The 26,006-nt window shown below is 46.7% G+C and overlaps 1 protein-coding gene across 6 annotated transcripts in view; it reads right to left on the reverse strand.

The window, feature by feature from the left end:
* The window catches only part of ASAP2 (ArfGAP with SH3 domain, ankyrin repeat and PH domain 2), a 156,522-nt gene that overhangs the window by 120,064 nt on the left and 10,452 nt on the right, over positions 1–26,006 (reverse strand). The window contains exon 1 of one of the 6 annotated variants that reach the window (XM_029232704.1): positions 17,539–17,816. The exons of the other annotated variants lie outside the window; for them this stretch is intronic. The gene's annotated coding sequence lies outside the window, so the exon portion shown is untranslated. Of the gene's footprint in view, positions 1–17,538; positions 17,817–26,006 lie in introns of those variants that run through there. 6 annotated transcript variants of the gene reach the window in all.

A 26,006-nucleotide genomic window follows, 5' to 3' on the forward strand; every position in this document is an offset into this window, starting at 1 on the left:
AAACTTGAAAAATTAAGAGTTCTACAAAAAGTGATTATCTGGGGGGAAAAAAATGACACGAAAATATCAAAGGTTTTTTTTTTTTAAACCATCTTGGTTGGAAATCCCAGAGAAACAAATTTTATATTGTCCTGTTTTCTTAAATAGAGACGGCAATGCAATTCTGCCTTAATTCTCAGGATCGCTGGGAGCACCAAGGACTGTGACAGCCTGGACGGGCAGTGTGGGAAGCAGGACCGCTGGCCCCCGCACCTCGCGGCCCCGCCCTGGTGCTGTATTCTCCCCTCCCCGTCAGCTGCCGTCCTCGGCACCTACCCTCTGACCTGGACCCTAGGGCAGCTGAGAGAGGCCTCTGCCGTTGACCTCCGGTTCCTGGATATGTTCCAGATGCTAAGTGTCTGACCTCTAGATAAGTGGGGCATAATTATGCCTAAGAGCTGGGGGATGTGCCGTAAAAAGGTTATCAGAGTGTGCGTGTGTGGAGGAGAGTGGGGAATGGAGGCAGAGAGGGACAGTCTCCTGGACCAGAGAGACTATGTGAGGAGGGGCACTGTTTGCACGTGCAAAAAATAACAGTGATAGTGCCCACTCACTGAACACCCACTCTGTGCCTAGCACTGAGCCACGTGCTCTAGGAACACGGTTTCCTTTAACAACTGACTTAGCGTCATTCCCAAATTTCAGAATGAGGAAGTTGAGGACCAGACTGAGCTTTCAGAACCAAAAACACATGAGCCAGTAAGCAGTGGCGGTGAGATTTGAACCCTGCAACGCGAACACCAACGCCCATCCTCGTTCCTTGCACTGTCTCATGCTCCCTTAAAAACCCTTCTGACAGAAGCAGCCAGCAAAGCCATAGAAGCACTCGAATCAAAAAGCTCAAGTAACACATGAGGTAACAAGGTCGATGAGGCCAATATCCCATCAGGCAGGCAAACTGCTAAACCATCACCTGGTGCGGGTGAGGACAGCGGACCGTCTGAGGCTCCCCCGTCGGAGGCATCTGGTGACCTGGAACCCTGCCGAGGTGGCGCCTCTCCGGCAAAGGGCAGGGGAGTCTCCCTAACTGAGGGCAGAGAGCTCAGCCTCATCAAGACGCCCAGCGGCTGCTACCTCAACACCAGATCCGTGCAGCTCGTGAACAGACAAACCGCTGTCCCACAGAAGAGCCTTCTCCTCAATTAAAAACACTACTGGCCGCTGGTCCTGCACACACGCACGCAGCCTTGTGCAGAAGCCATGAACCTCCCGGGGATGAGCCTTTCCCACGCAGAGGGGCCACCGTGGCTAAATGGTGGGATGTAAAGAAGACAAGGATCGGCAGCGCGGAGGACGGAGAAGTGAGGAAGGCGTATCGTATAAGAAGCACTGAGGTGAAGGCATTTTAGTTTTTTACAAAATTCTGGACCCAGGATGAAACCTTACCTACAGTTGAAGGATTAAAAGTTTCACACAGTTCACCTGCTCAGTAGCATCCGGGTTACTGAAAAGATACATACACATCAAAAGGCGGTTGAGTCTGCCTATTTTAAACGGGTAGGGAGTATGGGTCTGAAGAGACTTAGAGAATCTCATCCAGTTTTTTCCTCACAAATGTAAAGAGTTGCCCAAAGTCAAGTAGTCTCTCAGGAGCAGATCCAAGGCCCCCAAATCAGGTCTCCTGGCGCCCAAACCAGAGCTCCTTCCTGGCCCGGGACGTGACCCTCCTGTCCCTTACTGAACTTAAATAGCTTCCTCCTCTATACACTAGCTTAGAGTTGCGACTCTCAGTAATCAAAGGTGGGCTCGCTCTTCCTGCGTCTGGGTCTCAACAACCGCAACAAAATATTCCTTAAGAGCCAGTCGCGTCCCGGGCTCCGCTTAGGGCACCGGGGAGCTCGTGGCAGACAAAACAAAGTCTCTGACCCCACAGAGTGTCCAGTGTCGTTCCAGTGGAGACAGAAAATAAAGCGGCACGGGCGGGGCACAGCACGCCAGACGGTGACGACTGCAAAGCAAGAGCATCGTGGCGCTCCCCAAGGCAGGGGCTTCTGTATCCTCTGCTCACTGCTGCACCACCAGCTTCCCCCAGGTGCTCCATAAATATTTTCTGACTGAAGGAACACAGAGACAGTGAAGAGCGGTGCTAGTTCAGACAGGGAAGTCAGGAAGATGTGATATTCAAGCAACACGTGCAAAAAAGACGTAACAACTGCGTTACAGGTGGTGATTGCCGCTACTTCAAGAAACGACCAAAAATAAATGAATGGCTGGCTAATCTCTCGGGGCTTGTTTTTACAGAACGCTCCACACTCAGCACGGTGAGGGTCCGAGCCGGCACTGAATAAAGTGACTGGCCCTGCAGGCCGGCTGCGCTTCAGCTGCCCCCCACCCCCGCCCAGGCGTCCAGGAGCAGCGGCAGCGGCAGCGGCAGCAACTCGGCATCCACACCGCAGTCATCAAAGGGTCTAGAGAAAAACAGCCTCCCCAGCAAAGGCAGTGCTAGTCTTCCTCTGACCCCAAGCTCTTGTCTGGGAGGATTCCTGCTCTTTGTACGAAAATCAAGCATAGTGCCCGCGAACTCTATTAATAACGACAATATTATCACCACCACCTAGTACTGAACCCTGACCGTGGCTGCATACTGCAGGAGGCATTTAACTGCATTATTACATTCGAAACTCCCAACAACCTGCAGAGTGCGAAGCAAAGTGAACTTGCCCCAGGCCACACTATCAACAAGAGGCGAAAGTTGATGCCCGGTCCCCGGTCTGTAGGACTTATGCCTTGACCTTCTAGATCACAGTTAGGTGCTCACTTAATGCTGGCAAAACGCAAACAAACTCAAGCACCATCAAAACCAGCAGTTTATTTCTGCAGAAAGCCTAAATACCCAAGTCTAAGCCATGCTGTTCATGACGTTTTACAAAGGACCCAGTGAACACGTTCTTCCTTCATGTCACACATTCCAATTAAACGGTAAATAAGAACACGTTAAATCCATCCCCTGCTCTTCGTATAAACACTAATGGGTACCTGGTAAAGATTCAGGACATGGTCATAAAGCACCATCTACACTGTGGCACCACCTGAGAGCCCATTAGTGGTTCTGTCCTCCAACCAAGCAAAGACCAGAGCCACTGAGGCAAAGAGCTTAACAGGAAATGTGCCTCAATTCAGCGTGCTGTCAAGTCCTTCCCATGAGTGTTAACCACATAATCCCTGCTGGGAGCTAGAAATGTGTTCTCATAAAGGGCTCCCTGTGCTAGCCCCATCATAAAACCCTAGAACTTTATTTCAGGATCTTACAGAACCCCCTCTGCCTATGTAGATCAACAGGCCCTAGATATTCCAAAAGCAAAGCATGTTGACTTAATCTTAATGGCTTGTTGAAGCCTCAATAGCTTCAAATTCTTTAATGATGAGTTTATGTAAAAGCAATTTTCCCAGTAATTCCCAAAAGGAAACTTCATATTTCATAAAAACTAACACACGTGCACCACCACTTATTTTGGGGAACCAATTTTGCTGGCTATTTTTACCACATTATTTCCTAATTACATCTATTTGTCCCTTACAACTAGACCGTGAGCCTTGGAAGGTCCATATTTATACCATTCTCAGCAACTAGCACAGTATACAGCCAAGCTGCCTGATGAGTAAGTGAACAAGTGAATGAATGAATACACACCAGAGTGACCTAGATAATAGCCATTCATTCTGCCTCAAATTAGTCCAGGTACAAACAAAACAAGCTTTAGCTCCTCTAAGCGGACGCTACCTCCCTGAAAAATATACTGTATCTTTGATTTTCCACCTAACTCGATCTTGAAAGTATTTCAATTAAAATTCATCTGTATGACACAGTAAGCAGATGCTTTTTCAAAGAATGTCATTTTAACAGTTCCTTCTCTGATTTGGTCACATTTTCCATCTGAGTTCCTATACCAACTATGATTATAATTTATGAAAAAAGAATGTGCATTATAAAATTGTTTCAAGGCTCACTGGGGCAAATCATTCCTGCCGTTGGAAGCCAAAGTACAAACCTTTGTCAATCCATATGCCTTCTCTCCATAATACCTGAAACCGTTATTCAGGGTCAGCCAAAATAAAGAAAATACACAAGGTTGCTTGTGTATCTTTTATGAGCAAAAATTTGTTTTTTATGTTACTGTGCCCCGGTTATATCCAAGCAGCCAATGCTCACCAAGGTCTCGTACCTAATGGTCTGAACATATGTAACAGTCTCACCTGACAATCATGACACAATCGAAAGCTGCTTCCCCAATAACACGCTGCCCCATAGCGGGCAATTTTCCTCCACAAAGGAGGGAGGAAAAGAAAAAGTTGAAACAGAAAAAAATGATTTAAAAGAAAGATAAAACGGTGACCAACTGTGGATTTTCTCCTTGAATCGATCCTGGAACTACAAGGAGGCACAGGCCTTTGGATCCCCTCCTTCTAATAGTGACCTAGCCACCAGCTACTCTCCCCAAAGGCTTCAGAAAGAAGGCTCAGAAAACAGAAGCCACACTCTGTTCCAACACAAGATGTTCCTTCCAGGCCAGGCTGAAAGCACACCATGCACCCATCGCCACCAGGCTGAACACAGCTGCTACAGTGCTGGGACTAGTCACCGTTTGCAGCATCCAATCTCCCAAGGGCTGATCCTCCCAGAAGAAAAGACTTAGAAAAGCAGATCTCCAGAGGTTACTGTAAAACCTTAGTGCACTGCTTCAACCAACATTTACCTTGCACGACCCATGTGCTGGAAGAACAACTGACAGTCTCAACAAGGGACTGAGCCTGCGCTTCCCATGGTCCAGGCCAGATTAGATTTTATCTGTAAACCACCAAAACACGCTCCCATGAGGTCACAGGCCAAACAGAACGCCTGTCACTACCGTCTGGCCAAAAAAATAAAGTTTCATTCCAGCACGGAACACAGACCTCTGGCCTCACTTCCAAGACAAGAAACACACACACACACACACTGAACACCTGTGAAATATACCTTGTACCTTCATCTCCATTTTTTTCATATGAGGAAACAAGAGCTAAAAAAAGATTAACCACCTCGCCCAGAAGTACAAAGCTACCAAACAGCAGAATCAGGTCTGAAATTCACACGTGCCTGTCCAATAACAAAGTTCTTAACCTGTCTAATATGCTACTCTAAACATTAAACTTACTTGGATCCTAACACATGCCACCAGGGAATCCTCTGTCTGCTGGCCCTTAGTCCTTTTTTTGCCTGTTGAATTCATCCTGTAAGGCCTAGGTCCTTTCTTTCTCTCTTCTCCCTTTCCTTGATCTAGCATAGTGTCTGGCATGACGCAGGGGCTTAAGACATGTTGGCTGTGTCCACAATAGGAAAATTATGGGACACATTTTTGTTGAGGCATGAGCATTTACTTAAACCAACTCCAGCTTTGCGTAAGGAACTCATAATCACACCGTGGCTTAGCATACACGGTGGCAATAGGCGATGGCTTACCAGAAAACGTCTCACTGAAAACTATTAGGCAAATAAAGAGTTAATGTTTTACATGCATAACAGTTCAACCCAAATTCTACAATACCAGCATCATTGCTTAATACTGATAAAATATCTTCCTGGATATATGCTGAATTAAGAAAGAAGATTGTTGTTCATTAAATAAATATGTGAGCTAGTAATATTTAGTTTTGGAATGTATTCTTATACTCATCCTGATATTCAGACAGGTTTGTGAAGACAAACTATGAAAATCTTGGCTACATTGCTCTAGAAAATAGTCTAGTTTCACACTGACTTAATTCCTTTCCATAAACCACCCCCATAGTAGTAATACTACAGGGAAAAGAACTCAACTTGGAAATGAAAGACCTGGATTCAAATCTAGCCCTGCTTCTCATCAGCTATGTGACCTTGGGAAAGTTACTTCAACCTCTCCATCAGTATCCTCTGTAAAAAATGAGGATGCTGCCTATGTAAAAGCTTTGTACCAGTTATATGGGTCCAAATGGTTGGCATATAAATAAATGTTGCTCAGTTAAAGTCAGGTGAAATGGAATTACTTCTCTTACCTTCCAAGACGCAGGACCTCAATTTCATTTGTAAAATGAAGGAAATGGTACCTATGTCTTTGGGTTGTCATGGCAATTAAGAGGTCATATTAGACTAGTATCTGGCATAGAATAAAGGTTACGGAAAGATATGTTGTTATTCTTTCCCACACACATGGCTTCATGTGACTCAAAATACAATGAAATAATAAAAAGGTTAACTGAGTTATACTTAAACAGATGTGACCCCACAGGCGAGACTATTTATGAAGAGTCATTGCTGTCAAGAACTCTGAATGTACTATAATACAATTACGAAGTGCGGCTAGGAGGAGGTGTGGAGAAAAGAGAACCCTCCTACAATGTTGGTGGGAATATAGATTGGTGCAGCCACTATGGCAAACAGTCTGGAGGTTCCTGAAAATAATAAAAACAGGGTTGCCATATGACCCAGCAATCCCACTCCTGGGCATACATCTGGAGAAAACTCTAATTCAAAAAGACACATGCACCCCAGTGTTCATAGCAGCACTATTTACAGCAGCCAAGACATGGAAGCAGCCCAAATGTCCATTGACAGACGAATGGATAAAGAAGGTGTGGTGTATATATACATATATACACACACACACATACACACATACACACACACACACACAAATGGAATACTACCCAGCTATAAAAAAAGAATGAAATAATGCCACTTGCAGCAACATGGATGGACCTAGAGATTAAGTCAGATTGAGAAAAACAAATATCATATGATATCACTTATATGTGGAATCTAAAATATGACACAAATGAACTTACAAAACAGACTCACAGACATAGAAAACAAACATGTTTACCAAAGGGGAAAGGGGGTGTGGGGAGGGGTAAAGTAGGAGTTTGGGACTAGCAGATACAAACTATTATATACATAAAATAGATAAACAACAAGGTCCTACTGTATAGCACAGGGAACTATATTCAATATCTTGTAATAAACCATAATGGAAAAGAAAAAAAAAAATGAAGTACAGCTAATCCTCAAATCTCAATATGATGACACAAAATCTGTGCTTACCCTACAGATAAGGCTTCTGTACCAAAGGGTAGTCATGGCATTAAAAATGTAATGTAACTCACCACATTAACAAGCTAAAAAAGGAAAACCATATGGTCATTTCAATAGATACAGAAAAAGCATCTGACAAAATTAAACACCCATTCATGTCGGAAAATTCTCAGCAAACTAGAAATAGAAGAGAGCCCGATAAAGGGCTTACGGAAAATACCTACAGCCATGTCATATTTTATAATGAAAGACTGAATGCTTCCCCTTAGTATCAGGAACCAAGCAAGGATGTTCGCTCCCCCCGTGACTGCTTGACATTGTACTGGAGCCCCCAGGAGTGCAATAAAGCAGGAAAAATAAGGCAAACAGGAAAGGAAGGAGGTAACACTTGTTATTCAGAGATGACATGATCATCTGTGTAGAGGGTGCCAAGAAATCTACAAAAAAGTTACAAGAACCACCAAGAAGTCAGCTTACAGCAGGAGGAAACTTTTGGGGGTGATAGTAGTGTTTTAGTGACAGCAGTGGTGATGATTAAATGACTATTTGTCAGAGTTCATTGAATAGTACTCTTAAAATCGGTACATTTTATTACACGCAAATTACACCACAATGACGCAGACCACAGCAGGAAACGCTCGGCCACTCCTCACTCGCAGGCTGCAGACCTGCACCCTCCTCCCCACATGAACACAACACTGTACTCAGAAGACCTGAAATGCTTCAAGCGTTGTGGTTTCCCCGCCTTGAGGAGGAATTTCTGACTTGTAAATCAGAAAATGCTCTTGAGAAAGTCATTTTAAGTAATTCAGGGATAAAACAACTTCCACACAAGGTCCAAGTGACCAAGATTCCACACAGCCTGATGAGACACAGCTTTGTAGGGTGAACGTGGCTGCAGCCAACGACGCTGTGCATGGAGTCCGTGTGTTTACAAAGACCTGCAATGTTAGAACCCAAAGTGTCACATCTCAAGGGGCCCCAGTCTAGCTCTCTGGTGTTACTGATAAGGAAACTGAGGTTCCAAAAAGAAGGAGTGACTAACTAAGTTGCCCAAGGGAACACAGAAGTTTCTACCGAAGACCAGGAGATGAATTTTTTTTTAAATTTGGACAAATAGCACAAAGCAGCACTGTGTAAGTTGAACCTGTAGTTTATGTGCACAGTTAGTAAACAGCACACGTGAAAGGTCACTAAGTAGCCTCCTGGGGAGCAATACCAGGGGTGCTGGAAACTGGATTCAAACCCAGTGTCGGAGGCAAGAGCCACCCACTCCCCGCCTCACTGAACCACCTCCCAGTTGCGGAAGAGGGAAAACCGCAGAAAGCACACACAAGGCACCCACACGAGACATCGCCTGAGCTACACACCTGCCCGCAGAACCGCACACGTGGGACCACATGGCAGACACAGAATGCCGCTCACCTTGAACTTGTCCGCCGTACTGCTCGCTTTTAGTTTGGAATAGGTGTAAGACTACTATCTGACCGTCCACTGGTTTTCCTCAGGACAACCACTCCCCAAATCAAAGGCAGAATACTGAGAGTCTCCGGCGTGCTACGTGCTTTTTACCAGAGGAGCAAGACTGGTTCCCATCCTTCCTGGCGGCTCAGAACCCAGCCTTTCAATCACACAGTTGACAGACGAGGTACTTCCTAAACGCTTGCAGAAGGAAAAAGAATCATCCTAACCTTCCCAAAGATATCAAGTGTGTTTTTATCAAAAATTCACAGTATACGTGAGAAAGGTCTCAATCCAGCCTCAAGACTTGAGGCATTGTTAAAACTTCTCCATTTTCACTTACTTTTGAAAAGCAAAAGCCAGAAAGCAACATTAACAAACAAAGCATGTACAAAACAGGGATTTTTCCCTTTTTTTTTTTTTTAAGGTTTCTACCCACGCAAGCCAGAAACTTGTGTGTTTTCCTGACTTCCCACCCCTTCCTCAGCCGCCGCGGCCAAGAGGTCACCGAGACCTGTCCGTCCCTCCTGCCTATTTCCTCCCTGTCCCCTGGCTCCTGCCCAGGCGCAGAACTCGTCCTCTCGAATCGGAACTAGCCTCCCCTGGCCTGTCTGCCTGTCTCCCCGCTTCCAGCCTCAGAGGGATCTTTCTGACTCAGACCTTGCCCCGTCCCTGCCCTTTCGCTCAAAAGCCTGCCACACCTCCCCACCAAGAACAGGATAAAATCTAAGCTCTCCAGCTTATGGCAGAACTTTAATTAAGAGATAAACCAGAAGTCAACACATTCTCAGAAGCAAATGAACACCTTTTATCCGACCCAGGAAAGGAGAAAGAAAAGCAAGAGAAAAATGGATTTTAATTCTGCTGGAAATAAATTATAGTTCCAAATTTTAAAGGCAGGGCATTTCAAAAAAAAAAGTAAAGTGTGTCATGTATCTCTCATTACATATTGGGCTGACCAAAAAGTTTGTTCAGGTTTTTTGTAAGATGGAAACATCCGCAACATCTTAGGGCAAAACCCGAACGAACACTTTGGCCAACCAATACATATACACACATAACAATGGGGTAACAGGTTGCCTTTTTATTTTTTTTTTATTCTATCAAACTTTATATTTCCCTTCACCTTTCCAGTGAAAAGTCTTCCTATTTTTATAGATGCCGAATTAAGATTTTTAAGGGCAGATAATTATAAAAGTAAATTACATTCAAGCTCTTTACATCAGTACTAAGGCAGTTTTAATTTTATTAATCTTCATATCATAAAAGTAAGCTATCAAACCACACCCCAACCCTTTGGCATTCTGCACGGCACAAGGTTAAAGGGTAGAAAAAAATAATACAGGCAGAGATGAGAACATGTCAGGAGTTTAAGTGGATCGGCATTTTAATGCCACTCTTTGACGGTCTCAACTGACTTAATACACCTGAGTTCGCTGAAATCACGATTTTCACTTCACGGCACTTGATTAAGCTTCAGCTTATGAAAATTTCTAAATCATCTTCATCCTGTCCAACTTAAAAAGAAACTCAGGCCCACCAAGACCCTCCCCCTCCTTTCCCGAGGGAACCAGAGCCAAGAGCAGCTGGGGTGCAGAGGACTGTCCCCCCTTCGCCCTCCAAGCCTCCCAGTACTTGACAACCTTCCAGCCCAAGGGCTCCTCGCGCCGCACTCGTGACACCCGGGGCCTCCCTGTGCACGGGAGGGTGTTCAGCAGCATCCCTGGCCTCCGCCCACTGATGAAACAATCAAGCACATCTCTGGACCTTGCCAGAAGGCCCCTAGGAGGCAAAACTGCCCAGGCCGAGCAGCTCTGTTCTAGCCTCCTCCGACTGCCTTCGCCATTCGAGGGAGGGCACCATCGGCCTCACGCTCCAACGACGTTCTCCGGGTACCACCACCACGGCCACCCTCAGGGTTCAGGCTCTGACAGAACAGCCTGACTTGCTTCTTAAACGTTCCCACCATTCTGCCACTGGGCCCAACCCCACGTCACAGTGGCCAGCCCCTCCCACACCAGCGCCCACTCCCCCGGGGAAGCCTCACCGCAGCCTCACCTGCCCTCTCCACGGCTCAAGTTCAGCTTCTCCTATTTTTCTATTATTTCACTGCCTGGTGTACCGAGCTTTCCAATCAGCCTGCCAAAAGGCCTTGGGCCATACAAAAGAGAGCCACTGCGTGATGATTTAAAACATCCGGGCTCTGTTAGAACGAGGAAGGCCTATAACAAAAACTGAAGTAACCGCAGTTCATGGTAAAATCAGACCATCCAAGGAAGGGCCAGCTGATTCCACACTGTGTGTGCTCTGTCTGTGCTCAGAGCCTTTGCTGCTCCTCTACTTCTCATAACAACGCTCTGAAAGCAACTCTGTCCAGGGCACCTGGCGCATAATCCATCACGGCCACCCTGGTGCATGCGAATGAAGTCAGGCCATCCGTTTGGTTCAGAAGGTCATCTAACTCAGTCAGGTTCAAAACTCCAGGCCCCATCTCTAGTCTGATTAATCCCATCATCAGTCACTCTGTAGCCACAGACAGATCCCTGCTTACAACACAAGAGGAAAACTTCCAGTTGGCACACATCAGGTCGAGGCACTGAAACACCGCATCTGGAGAAATCCAGCTCATCGGGAGGGACGGGTACGAGGCAGGGTGAGGGCTGTGGGTTTTGTGGGGGAAGCAGAAAAGCAGAGTCACCTCCCGCCTGCATCACCCATCACCAGGCGCACACTTCACACCATCCTCCAATTCCTCCTCAACACTTCCCCAAACAGGATGTGTCCCAGCAGTGAGTCACGAAAAATAGGGTATTTCTAGAAATCCACAGGAAAGAAGGTGTGGGAGAAAATTTCTAAAGAGAGGGAACAAAAAGACAATATGCAAAGCTAATTAAGCACTCACAAGGCCGGAAGTGGGCTCTGCTGGGCCAGCGGCGACCTGGCCACGCGGTGCTGGCCAGCCCTTCATCTCATTCCTCCCTCTGCTCCACTCAGGGTCCAGCCCACTGGACCCCCAACAGACCCACCTTCCCGCACCTTGTCACGTCTCCCATCTAGTCAAACCCTGGGCTTTGTAACCAGTTAGAGCCCCAGCCTCTGGATCTATCAAATGGGACGGTGACTGCTTCACAGATGGTGAATCAGTGCCCGGGTGTGTCATGCCTGTCCTCCCCGCCCCCTTCACGAAGGCTTCCTAGGCCTCACAGGAAGCAATTTCTGTTATCAGTGCTCTGAAAGACACCTCGCACACGTTACTCTGTATTAGTATAATTTGTGTACCATCTTATCTCCCTCCGCCAGGCTGGAGTAGCGGCGCCAGCTGCCATGAGCCCTCACCATGTGACAGGCACTGGGCTAAATGTTCTACCTGGGTTTTCTCACTTAATCCTCACACCAATCCTGTACCTAGGCAGTATTATGATCAGTTCTCCCATTTTATGGATTTAGGAAGCTCAAGCTTTGAAAGCTGAGAGGCAGCATAGATAGTGTCATGATGAAAAGCATGAACTCAAGAGCCACAGTATCTGGGGTTGAAATTCTGGCTTTCTGACTGCCTAGCTCAGTGATCCTGGGAAAGTTACTTAATCTCTCTGCGTCCCAGTTTCCTCTTCTTTAAACGCAGGGCTGACAATAGTACCTACCCACAGGGTCGTCCTAAGGACTAAACACATTTAACGTTTGTTAAGCACTTAGTGCCTGGAGCAGTAAGCGTTATGTGCTTGTTAAATACACATAAGTCAATGAGCCCATCTGCCTGTGCTCATACAGGCATTAACTGGTGAAATCAGTAGTTGAGTCCAGGTCCAAGTGGCTTCAAAGCAGAGGCTCTGATCACTGCATGGGCTCAGGAGTAACATAAGCTCCTCACGGGAATGAACCATTTCATCTCTGTATTCCTGCAAAGCTACTGGTCCCAGGCCACCATGCAAGTTTTCGAAGTGTCGTGTTACTAAAGGAGGGAAATCTGAAGAGTTCATGAAGAGGTGTCTCCGAAAAGAGATTATCAACACCGAAGAACTACCAGGCCTGAAAAAGAAAAAAGTACAAAAAGCATAGAAGCCTCTCATCATGGTAACCCTATAATCTGGATAACCATTCCAAGTATGTTTATTTTGGAGGCCTTAACAAATAAATACATTTCCACAAGGCAATAGTACAAACCAGAAAACAGGGTGACAGAGCAGGTGGTAGCCGTTGTTTCTCAATTCCTTCACCACCTGATGAGACTCTTCAAAGTCCCAACAGAATACCAGCTTTCGTGACAACTGTCACAAAGACGTCAGATCCCTATAGCCAAAGCAACCCTGGGGGTTAACCTTCCAGCCATCTTGGACAATAATTAATTGACTCACATAGTTTGAAAGCCATGTCTGTGAACTGCTCTAACTCCAAACTGCTTTGGTCTCTGCAGGTAAAAGAAATGAGGAGCAGCATTCTCCACTCCTACTAAGCGGCAGTTTGGAAACATACAAGGAATCCTCTGAGCCTGGTGACATGGATACAGAACAAGGTTGGGCACACGTCTAACCCTGGAACCCCCTCATCCACAGGCAAGAGGCAGCCTCAACCCCTGCTACACAAGTTCCTACGGGACTGAGCCACTCCAACATGCTCTTACTTTTTTAGGATCTACATTCACTCATTCAACTTTTCAAACACTACCCTACCCTCTAAGAATCAAGTCTCTTCTCCACAGCCAGAGAAACAAGATTTCTGTGAACCGACAGCACCAGCACTCCTGGATCATGTGTTTCACTCTCTGTAATATAAGCTGTGTTTGCTGGCCAGTTTTACTCATTCAACAAACATGCATTATTCATGTATTATGTGCCAGGCACAATTCTGGGCCCTGGGGATGCTTCATTAAATAAGAGAGTCAGGAATCCCTGCCCCATGAAGCTTAGGATCTAATGGAGGGAAGAGAGAATTAGAAAACAAAACTATAACAAGTAAGTAAATTCTGGACTAGGTTAGGAGGTGATGAGAAGAGCTGTGGGGAAAAGAGAGGCCAGGGAGCTGGCTTAAGCGGTGGTCAGTGCAGGATTCACGAGAAGGTGACACACAAAAGGGACCAGGGAGGGAGCCGTGTGGATGAGCAGCAAGGAGAGAAGACGGTCTGGACAGAATGAACGGCAGGGAAAGGCTCTAGAGTAGAAACCGCTGCTCCTGCAAAGCGGCCAGGAGGGAATGTGGCCGGAGCAGAGCAAGGCGGCCGAGTCGGGTCACGCCAAGACAACGTAGGGTCCCACGCAGGGACTTGCACTCTGAGAAGAAGGAGGGAGATGCTGACAGCGCACCAGCAACATCAACTCCTCCACCAAGTAACACCCGGCAACTGGCATGGACTCAGCTGGTGGCAGGTCGGCTGTGTGACTCAAACCCACGTTCATATAAAGCCCAGGCCGTGACCACCACACCAGACGCCCCTTAAATGCGGGCTCAAATTAGACGTGACATCACACGTATCCCAGGAGCAAGAGTCAGTGAGGGAGAGGAGATGGCAGAACAAGACGCAGAGCCTGAAAGCCCAGTCAGGAGTCAAAGGGAGACTGTCACCTGCCTCCCAGAGGTGACAAGCCCTGGCTGGAGGGATGGGAGGGGTGGAATCACACCAGAGAACCCTTCCAGCACTCAGAAATGCCACCCACCTATCCTGCTGGTAGAAGAGGGATTCCTCTCTCCAGACTGGTATGAGAAGAAAAAGGAAGTCAATGGCTCAGGGAAAGTGACACACAACCACAGACCAACCCGAGCCTGGGCAGTGATCTCCCCTCCGGAAACGGGCAGGTCTTTGTACCGTCGGGAGGCAAGAAGCCGACCTGTCACCTGCCACTCAGAACCAGGTCTCCCTCACGCATGGCGCCCTGGTCCCACAAAACCCCGCAGCCCCGTGTCTGCAGCACAGCCAGCCAGGCTCTGCACAGAGATCGCTACTGCCTTCTTCACCGTTCTCGTCAAAACCCTCACAGATCCTGTCTCATCTGATTGAAAGGGCTTTTCCGGGGATTATGAAATACAGATGTTTTCCTGACAATCTTCCCTCAAATAGGGGGGAAAAAACCTACTCTCCTTTTCCCATACCTGCCCTTGCTCCCAGCCCAGATGGAAAACAAGAAACACCCTCTTCACCCAGCAGCTCAGGAGACACGGGGACTATATTTATAAGCATCTCGGTTCCTGGCAGATCCCAGGTCCATGTGCAGAAGCTGCTCTCCATCCCTGCCACCCCTCCCCTTCATGAGGCTGCATCATGAAGCTTTCTACCCAGAGAAAGCTTCTCACAATCTGGTTGTAGAACCGCCCTCTGGGGAATCAGTCCCAGCCTGGATTTTCCTTGCTAGTTCCAGAGAAGTCACAGGCCCACAGCTGCTGTAAGACTGGTGCGTGGTAAAGCCACTCGCTGGGGTTGGGGCTGACCCAGGCACACAGTGGCAGGCTCATCCCTACCGCGTCACCATCACTTGCCTGCTGGGTCCCATTCAAGACCCTGAGCAAGCAAGCCTGTTGGTTCTGGCAGGATGTTATGAGTGACTTGGCATTGCCATAGCAACTGTCTCTGTATCTTACGGCATTAATCAATCCATAGTGTAATTGTTTGTTTACGCATCTGTTTACACTGTGAAAGCCTAGAAATCCGGATGCTCTTTACTCACCTCAGTAAACGCCCGGCGCCTGAACAGGACAGGCAGACCTTCAATGAATGTTGTGGAAAAAGCAAACACAATAATCTCCCCTTGCAGAAATCATAAAGCTGCTCTCAACCACTGCCTTCCTGTCCTCTAACAGCAAGGCTAGGACCCCTCTTCACTCCACACACAGTCACTTCTATCCCAGCCCACAGAACAGAGAGCCCAACACTGCCCTGCCCCCCAATCCAGAGAGAAACCCAGTGGGCACAGCCCTCCAGAACCCTGCATTTTCTTAGCTTTCTCCATGCAACCCATCTCCCCACCCTTGGGCTCAGGTACTTCGTCCTCATCCTAGAAGGCTCTCATCTCCTTCTGCTATCATTTACTCTGTCATTTACTCAACAAATACCCCAGAAGAGCCTTTTGTGCGTCAGGCCTTGTTCCAGGCTACCGAACGCCTGATTACCGTCCCAGATCCAGCAAAGGCTCAGGCTCCTGCAGGAAACACACCAACCAGTGGCCCTTTCCACCAGGCTTGCGGCACAGCCAGGAGAGCAGTCCCATCTACCTGCTGTGCAGGTGTCCCCAGTGCCCAGCTTGGCAAGGGCGGGACACACAGTCCTCAGGCTGGTTGTTCACCAGATGGGGAGACACCGTTGTCAAGGCTCAAGGGAGCGCAGAGGTGAAGACAGCAGGAGTGCGGCTAATACTCCCCTCCATCACGGCCGCTGAGTGAAGTACGGCCCAGTGACAACGTCCCCAGAGCAACAACAAAGCAGCGTGGAACACGCACCACCAAGGCTGAGCGGTTCCCTCCAGCACATGCAGGCTGCCCCCGCCACCAACTCTGCTGATGGAACCCTTCTATCTTGGAACCTGCTTGGATTCTCTGTCCCTGAATTTGAGATGTAATGATCTGGGGGGAAGAAGGACCCAATTTTGAAAAGGAAAAGATAACTTTCTTTCCAAAGTGCTCCCCTGTCTCACCCCCCCCCCCCAAAATCTGTAACTGAAACTCCTCTTCTCTGCTGAGTCATCGCACTATCCTGACCGTCCACTTTCCACCCTGCCCTCAATCAGGGCATTTCTACACAGGGAGAAGACAGTCAAGGCCTTTAGCAGACAGTCAGGCAAGCACTCGCTCCAGAAGACACCGAATCTTCCGACTCTGGTGCCGTAGCCCCATAACAGGCTTTGGAGCTGCTGGAAATGTCACAGAAATTCAGCAGGAACTGTACTTCACTACTGTGACGATAAAATGAAAATTTCAGTTATATAACACTATTGAGAAAGAGTATCATTCATAATGCCTTTGTCAACCAAGCAGCATAAATTTACATACATTAGGTATCAACAGAAATAATTTGCATTTGGGTGTGCCAGCTCATATACACATTCTGTTGTCCCTTGGGAGTCTGAGAAATTCAATGTTCAAATGGCACCATCGTTTTCGCCTATCTGTGTGACAGCCAGATGGAAAGAGACCATTCATTTGTCAATCACAGATCAACTCTACTCAGGAGGAAAGGGCACAGTTTACTTTGTCCAGCATATCAAAAACACGTCATCTACCAGCCCCTAAATGGGCTCAGTTCTGCTGCAGCCACCCAATCGACCTTCCCAAAGGAAGAGATCTGAAATCAAATATCAAAACAGCAACCAAAAGGATTGAGAAAATTGTAAAAATGTGGAATATGATTATAGATCCAAAGACTGGGTACCACTTAGCTACCACCTAAAATCCGCCTCTCTTCTCAAGGATAACCGAGTGAGTGGGCAGGATATAAAAAAGGAAATATGCAATGTAACTAGAATACTCACTATGACACATGATAGAAACATATTTTTAACACTGAAGGAAGATATGCTTCTCTCAAAAGATACTTCATTCCAATGATAAATAATTCAAGACTGATAACTTCTCCAAGGTTACAGGGCCAAAGAGCACCTCCTATTACAGACAAGACAGGACTTATGCCTTACACTACAACCCAGCTCTTAAAAACTTGTATTTAAAGATTCCCCCCCAACACCACGGCATTTAAATTATAATTACACCTACACTCACTGTTATCTGGGCTTTCCTGTCCAATCTTACTGCTATTATCTGGTTATTATGACTAAATAGTACCTTTTCCCAGAACAGCTAATACCAGTAGCATTAACAGTAACAGGTACTATTAACTCTCTTCTGATGTAGGTGCAAATATTTCTAAATTATCTGTCCTCTCTAGTCATTTCTAAAGACAGTAACTCATAGCAAACAATGCATGTACAACATTTTGAATCGCTTTTAAAGTTGAGAAGCTAAACAAAGAAGCTTCTAAGCATAAAGAATCTGTGCATAAATACTATACCCACAGTTTTTAACTCGATAAAATGATTACTGAGCAGCTCCCAGGTACTCTGATGCTCCAGGAAACAGAAAGATCCCTCACTGACAAGAGCTGTAAGATCCTCGTTCAAGTCTTCAGGGCTACCACTGACTACCTATCTTCTTCTTTTTTAAACTTTTTTTTTTTTTAGTGGTTTGAAAGACGGCAATTGTATTTAGTTAGTTAGTTAGTTGCTGTGCACGCGGGCTTTCTGTAGTTGTGGCGAGCGGGGGCCACTCTTCGTCGCGGTGCGCAGCCTTCTCGTTGCTGTGGCTTCTCTTGTTGCGGAGCACGGGCTCTAGGCGCACAGGCTTCAGCAGTTGTGGCACGTGGGCTCAGCAGTTGAGGCTCACGGGTTCCAGAGCTCAGGCTCGGTAGCTGTGGCGCACAGGCTTAGTTGCTCCGCGGCATTTGGGATCTTCCCGGACCAGGGCTCAAACCCGTGTCCCCTGCATTGGCAGGCGGATTCTTAGTCACTGCGCCACAGGGGAAGTCCACTGCCTATCTTCTTTTGTGAAGCCATGAAATGTCTGGGGGGCTGTTTCCTCAGCTCAGTGTATAAAACCTGTCCGGCCCAGTGTTTTGAAAACAGTCAAGTTTAAATAAAAAGACAAGCATATTATTTTAAAAAGAGCTCCTGCTCTCGGGAGTGTGCAGTTTGGTTTCAGGAAACAAGAACACAAAGGCAGGAAGCAGGTCCACGGTGGGAATATGCACTTGCGCCAGGACAGTCATCCCTGACCGCTCCTGCGGGAGGGCCTGGGGGGTCGGGCACCGCTGGACACAGGCTGCAGAACACCAGGCTCCCTTCTGAGTGCCCCCCATAATGAAGGGCCGAAGGCTGCAGCACAGGCCAGGTGCCCTAAAATTGCAGGAGATGCAGCTAACGGAGGCTACTAGTGGTAAGTGGAAACTCCTCAGGCACAGGAGGGCTGGAGAAGAACCCAGAAACTAAATGGGTGGGATCATAGGTCCACAGGGGGAGGAAGGCCTCTGCCGTCTGGAGTCCCAGCACCCGACTCTCTCACCAGGGAGCAGAAGTGAGCACCCTGCCTCGGCTTGCACACCAACTCTCCCCGCCGTCTCCTACCGCCCAGGCTGGGCTCCGCCGACAATCGCCCTGTCCCAGCCCACCCTGCAGGCCTCCGAGGTGTGTATGGATCCTTCCCCTGGGCCAGGCAGGAGAAGGGGCCGGCTCCCTGACCAAGAGTGCCCAAGAGGTCTGCAATCTGTCTCCAGACCACCAGGCAATTTTCGCCCCTGGGGTGAGAGCTGAGCCAGGCGGCCTTCGGAAAGGCCAGGACGGTGATGTCAGGCAAGGGAAGAGCAGGTTTCTAGGCGGCTGACATTGCAGTGGGCTGGGTGGCAGGTTTCTTTGTTTTTCTCCAGGCTCCCTGAGTCCTCCGTCCCACTCAGATTCGTCCCTGGGGCCAAGAGGCCAGTCTGAAGAGGGAAAGGAGAAGGGGAGAGTGTGATCCTCCTGTGGCAGCCAAGGAAGATCTTCTGGCAGAGGCCAGAGTTCAGAACAGGACAACGTGAGCACTGCTTACCCTGCCACCTCCCCTCTACACTGAAGCCACGCAGCAGGCAGGCTAGAAGGTGCCTTCGAAGTCATAAATGGACACTCTCGGATCAAGAAGGAAGGCAAAAGGCATTTAGAGGAAAAAAGCTCAAGGGGGGCGGCAGGCAGACGTGTGCTGAGTCCTGCATGGCCTAAGAGAGGTGACCCTGCCCACTTCATACGCATCCGAATGATCACTATGCATGTGCGCATGTAGGTATATAATGTGCTTCCTATAAAATAAATACTGAATAAATTAATTAGCGGTTGGTCTTTTATTTTTAAATGGCAGGTTCCTTAAGGGTAGAGACAAGATTATATTTTTAACACTTTAGTATAATGCTCACAGCATTATCATTCTCTGCATGTGTGGCCGGCTGCCAAAGATCAAATACTCAACCTCTGAGGCCCTACTACCGGCCAGGCACTGGGGGTGAGACACCCTCTCAAGCAAGCACACACCAAACAACCCTGCTGTCAAGGAGCTCCTCTGCTGCTCATCCCTGATGCTTTCCCCCCACCCTCTCCCTGGTGGAGTCACTGTTTCTCCTTCCCTCCCACTCATGAGCACCTCCGAGGCAGGAACTCTGAAGTCCAGCGCCTGGTACAGAGCCAAGTGCTCTACATGTTTAATGAAGGAAGGCATTAAGGCCTGAACCAACCAACCACAAACCAACCAACCTTAGGAGGTGGCCAAAACCAGAAGAGGGCTGACAAATGAGTAGCCCCCATTTGACTACCTTGTGATGTACCTTCCTTTGTATTCCCAAAGCCCTAATCCAGGTCACAGTGACTGCTTCCCTGGGCAGTGGCCGAAGCTTCGCTCCTGCGCTCCCTGCTCTGGGTCCTTCTCCCCTTTGACCCTCTCACCCCTGTCCCCCATCCCCGCCATGCCAAGTCAGTCTGCCTTAAACCCAGCTTCTGCTCATTTCACTCCCCTACTCAAAAGCCTTAGGTATTTCCCTACAACCTTGGGCAGAAAAGGCTACTTCCACAGGTAGCAAGTACCTGGTCCTCACAGCAAGCAGGGATGTTTAAGGCAGGGACTTGTGTGATACGTGGACCACTATTCTAAGCAACGTGAAGGCTCTACACCCCCAAACATTCTGTCCTTTCAGTCCAGACAGACTCTCTATAGTCACAGCCCATCTTCTCCCCTAGGGGTAGGAACACTTTTTCTATAAAGGGCCCGATAGTAAATATTTTAGGCTTTGCAGGCCATATACACACAGTCTCTGTTGTACATTCTTCAGATTTGGGGGTTTTTTTCTTTATAACTCTTTTTAAACCACAAATACCACCTTTATTTTAGTTTATTTGTTTTTGTTTTTGTTTTTTTGCATACAAAAACAGGGTGGACTGTAGTTTGCCAACCTCTGCCCTGACCAAACAGGCACAGCCCTGAGAGCCCTGAACCCAACTTGCATTGTTTCAACTTACCCACCTCAGTCAAGCTACACCCTCCTTTGTCCTGCTCCCTGATGAGACCCCTGCTCTACAGAAGCAAGCAGGCACTGAGGAGGAAGCCAGGGCCACCCCCGGCACCAGGGAGGACCTACACCAGCTGCAGAGACCGCACTGCACAGCCGCAGCACGCTTTATTCCAAGCATCAGACAGCCCAGGTCTGTCCCAGTGATGGGTGGGTGGGTGGGTGGATGGATGGACAGATGGATGCATCGATCCATAGATGGATCAACCAATCCATGGATCAATGGATGGACAGATGGACCCCAAACTGCTTTAGGGTAACTGCTTTAAGAATTCAGAGAAGAAAGTGGTTCTGATGGACTGGGGAATGCCAGGGAAGCCTTTACAGAATAAAAAAGACATAATGTATTTTTCAATGAAGAAACTAGATATTAGGGTGCTTTACAGAGTGGAGATTTTGGTAATTCTTAAAGAGATTTTCCTGTTTCAAAGGATAACATGACAATCTTGATTTTTCAAATCAAAACGAATTTACTTCTAAACATACAGCAGGTGTTTTGAAGGTTAAGATATCAAATCACAGAAACAGAAAGATTACCTAGGCCTTCAACATTCAACAGACACTTTCTGAGAACCGTGTGCTGGGAACCATGTCGGGCTCTGAGGACTCAAAGAGAAGCAACACTGAATCTGAGGCACCCTCAGTCTGGCGTGAGGGTCCAACAGGAAAACTAACTGCAAGCAGGCGTAACCTTGGATTTGGAGGCTCCCTCACCCCAAAAGGAAACGCCAAGATACTCTGAAGCCAGCCAGTAAGCCTCGCGCTCCTTAACAGCAGACACCTAAGAGCCAAGGGTTGTCCTCACTTAAGTCTACGTGTCCCTGGAAGAGATTTCCACATCATTCTGCCAGAGCCCAGATCCCATCCTGAAAGATGCCCTAAACGCCTCATTTGCGCCAACACCAAAGGAAAGAGCTGTTCCGCATAATTTCATTTTCTCAGTGAACTGAAAGTCATCAAAATTACACAGCGAAACTCAAAACCTATTTTCATGCAAACTCTCCTCAATGGATTACGTGCTGCCCTGCCCAACACAGCAGAGTACTGATTCGAACTCTTCTTAAACCTGCTGCTGTGTGAAGACCCTCGGGGATGCCTAGAGCAGGGGCAGCTCCACACTTCTGAGTCCAATTTTCGCTTTTCCTCCCTTTCACTGGCCTCAGCTGTTGAGCGCCGGTCCCTGCTATTTGTGTTTCACTACATGGTCTTTTCCGGAACCCCGAGGATGACCATGACCTACAGAGAAACAAGATGGGCTTTAGGGCAGCTACTTACACAGGGTTGTTTTCTGTTTACCACCAAGTTCTAACACATGCCTACTACCGGCTGTAACCACCCAACCTCACAGTACATTTTTCTTTGGAAAAACTAACAAATTTCTGAAACACACATCAGCTGACACTGCTACTCCCTAATTCAACCCAAAATCCAACCAACCGTCAGAACCCTATACCAGCTCATGGTTTATCAGGGACAGGAATAAAGCCCTGAATCTGATACAGCAGGCCTCACTGGCTGTGTGCACAGATGCTTAGGGATCCAAGGAGGTTCATAAATTAAAAGAGCAAATAAAACCGAAGCCCTAAAGAGATTTCACATTAGCTATGACTAAAGCAATTTTGTCATAAGATCAATCAAACCTCCTTTACTTTGCTCTGACCATAAAGAAGAAAACTGTGCACTTCAAAAATTAAGCTCCTTCCACACTGTTACAGAAGACAATAAATCATTTTTAAAAGAACAATAAACCCAGTTCTGGAAAACTGAGGGGAGGCAGTGTGGTAGGAAAGGAGGCCAACTTTAAATGTCATCACCAAAGCAGCAGCTTACGGGGAAGGAAGGCCTCAGCCTGAAATCCCAAAGTAAAGCTTCCCTCCTGAGTCCCCTCTGGCTGGAATCTCCACTTTGAAAAGAAAGTACAGGGCCCCGAGGGTCTGAAAATACACTAAGGGAGTGAAGGAAAGAGAATGCAGGGGAAAAAAGAGGGGAGATGAGAATTTTAAGCTTTGGACACTGCCTAGACAGCAACCCCATCCCCAAGGAAAAGAAACAGGAGCATGGAGGAGGGGAGGGAAGGGAGATGAAAAAGGTGCAGAGCCGCCAGCCTACCTCACGATTTCCACCGTGCTCCACCCCTGCTGGTACCTCTTCCGAATGAGAAGCCTGCGGCTGGCAAGCTACAACCAAGGCAAACAAAAGCTACAGGTTCTGACAGCCCAACAGCCTGAGTAGTAAACACACCTCATTCCTATTCGCCACAAAAGAAAAGCCAACAAGAGAATTCACGAGGTGAGAAGAAAACCAGGAATCTCAACAATTACCTTCTGTCAAGAAGTGAGCAGTCTCCACAGCGAACAAATCAAGGTGATGCTTATAGAAAGAGGCAAACAAAAAGCTGCTAACCGGAAAAAACAATGTATTGTTCTGAGTTTGCTGTTGCAGAGACAGACAAGGCCTGGCCCTGGACTGGAAACCTCCCAGGTACTACCTACCGCACACCTTGGCCAGATGAGGCAAATGTCTGCAACCCAGTTATCAACGCAGGTGACATTTCCACTAACGAACTTCGCAACCAGAGACCAAGCCTCCAAGTGTTCCAATTTTCTCAGTATATTCAAAGCCCAAATGAGAACAAACAAAACAAATTAAATTTATTGCACCCCAATTCTGTGCAACCCATTGGCATTTAAAGATGATCAAGAACTGATCCAGCAATGAGGCAATGAAAAGAAATAAAATGTATCCAGACTGTTAGGGAAGAAGTAAAACTACCTCTATTTGAAGATGACATGATCTTGTATACAGAAAATCCTAATACATACATACACACACACCCCATTAGAGCTAACAAACAAGTTCACCAGTATTGCAGGATATAAGATCAATACACAAAAATTAATTGTATTTCTATACCCTAGCAATGAATAATCCAGAAATGAAATTAAGAAAACAGTTCCATTTACAATAGCATCAAGAAAAATAGAATACTTGGGATTAGCAGATGCAAACTATTATATATAGAATGGAGAAACAATAAGGTCCTACTGTATAGCACAGAGAAAACTATAGTCAATATCCTGTAATAAACCATAATGGAAAAGAAAAAAAAGAAGAAAATACTAAGGAATAAATTTAACAAAACTTGTACACTGAAAACTACAAAATATCATTAAAAGAGATTAAAGACTTAGTAAGTGCAAAAACATCCTACCGTCATAGATTGGATGATATTAAGATGTCCACAGTCCCCAAGTTAATCTACGGATTCAAAGCAATCCCCATCAGAATCCCAAATGGCTTTTTTTTTTTTTTGCAATAATTCACAAGTTGATCCTGAAATTCATATGGTAACAGGGACCCTGAATGGCCAAAACAATTTTGGAAAAGAAAACAAAGTTGGAGGACTCGCACTTCCTGATTTCAACACTTACCATGAGCCTGGCATAAGGATAAAATCAGTGGACTAGAATTGAGAGTGCAGAAGTAAACCCATACATCAAACTTCAACTGATTTTCGATAAGGGTGCCCAAAGTATTCAATGGGGAAGGAATACTCTTCAACAAATGGTGTTGGGACAATTAGATATTCACATGCAAAAGAATAAAGTTGGAATCCTACCTCATATCATATCCCTACCTACCTCACAAAACAAACTCAAAATGGATCAAGGACTTCAATGTAAGGTCTAAAACTTTAAAACTCTTAGAAGAATAGGTAGGTGTGTATCTCTGTGACCTTATATTAGTAACAGTTTCTTAGGTATGACAGCAAAAGCACAAGCAACCAAAGGAAACACAGATATTCCGGACTTCACCAAATTAAAAACTTCTGTGCTTCAAAGGACACCATCAAGGGGGTAAAAATAGGAGAAAATATCTGCAAATCATGTATTTGTTAAGAGTCTAGTTCTAGAATATATAAAGAGCTCTTACAATTTAACAGTAAAAGAAGCCAAATAATCCAATCCTAAAATGGGCGAAGGATTTAAATAGGTATTTCTCCAAAGAAGACATACAAATGGCCACAGGCACATGAAACAATGCTCAACACCACTAGTCATTAATCAGGGAAATGCAAGTCAATCCAGGAGAGATCACTGCATATCCACTAGGATGGCTACAATCAAAAAGACAGACAGTAACAAGTGCTGAAAAGGATGTGAAGAAAATGGCACCCTATACACTGCTGCTGCTGCTGGGAATGTGAAATGGCGAAGCTTCTTTAGACGATATTCTGACAGTTCCTCAAAAAGTTAAACACAGAGTTACCATATGCCCCAGCAATCCCACGCCTAGATATATACCCAAGAGAACTGAAAACATATGTCCACCCAAAAACTTGTACAAGAATAATCACAGCAGCATTTTTCGTAATAGACAAAAACCCAGACATAATAGACAAAAACATCTGGAAACAACCCAGATGTCTATCAGCTGATGAATGGATAACCAAAATGTCATATATACGTACAATGGAATATTATTCAGCCAGAAAAAAGGAGTAAAGTACAGAATCATACCACAACTTGGATGAGCCTTGAAAACATGATGCTAAGTGAAAGAAGCCAGACACACAAGGCCACAAATTGTATGACTCCATTAAATGAATTCCATTACACGAAATGTCCAGAATAGGCAAATCTATAGAGGAGGAAAGTCAATTAGTGGTTGTCAGGGACTGAGGGAGAGGGAAACGGGGAGTGACTGCTAATGGGTATGGGATTTTCTTTTAGGGTGATGAAAATGTTCTGGAATTGGGGACTTCCCTGGTGGCGCAGTGGTTAAGAGAATCCGCCTGCCAATGCAGGGGACACGGGTTCGAGCCCTGGTCCGGGAAGATCCCACCTGCCGCAGAGCAACTAAGCCTGTGCTCCACAACTACTGAGCCTGCGTTCTAGAGCCCACGAGCCACAACTACTGAGCCTGAGAGCCACAGCTACTGAAGCCCGCAGGCCTAGAGCCCGTGCTCCGCAACAAGAGAAGCCACAGCAATGAGAAGCCCGTGCACGGCAATGAAGAGCAGCCCCCACTTGCCGCAACTAGAGAAAGCCCGCGTGCAGCAATGAAGACCCAACGCAGCCAAAAATAAATAAATTAACTAATTTTTAAAAATGTTCTGAGAGAGGCATGGACATATATACACTACCAAACGTAAGGCAGATAGCTAGTGGGAAGCAGCCGCATAGCGCAGGGAGATCAGCTCAGTGCTTTGTGACCGCCTGGAGGGGTGGGATAGGGAGGGTGGGAGGGAGGGAGACACAGGAGGGAAGAGATGTGGGAACGTATGTATATGTATAACTGATTCACTTTGTTGTAAAGCAGAAACTAACACACCATTGTAGAGCAATTATACTCCAATAAAGATGTTTAAAAAAATGTTCTGGAATTGGATACAGGTGATAG

Source organism: Monodon monoceros, unplaced genomic scaffold, assembly GCF_005190385.1.
Source record: "Monodon monoceros isolate NGI ecotype Baffin Bay Population unplaced genomic scaffold, NGI_Narwhal_1 Super_Scaffold_19, whole genome shotgun sequence".
In the NCBI taxonomy this organism is placed as follows: Eukaryota; Metazoa; Chordata; class Mammalia; order Artiodactyla; family Monodontidae; genus Monodon; species Monodon monoceros.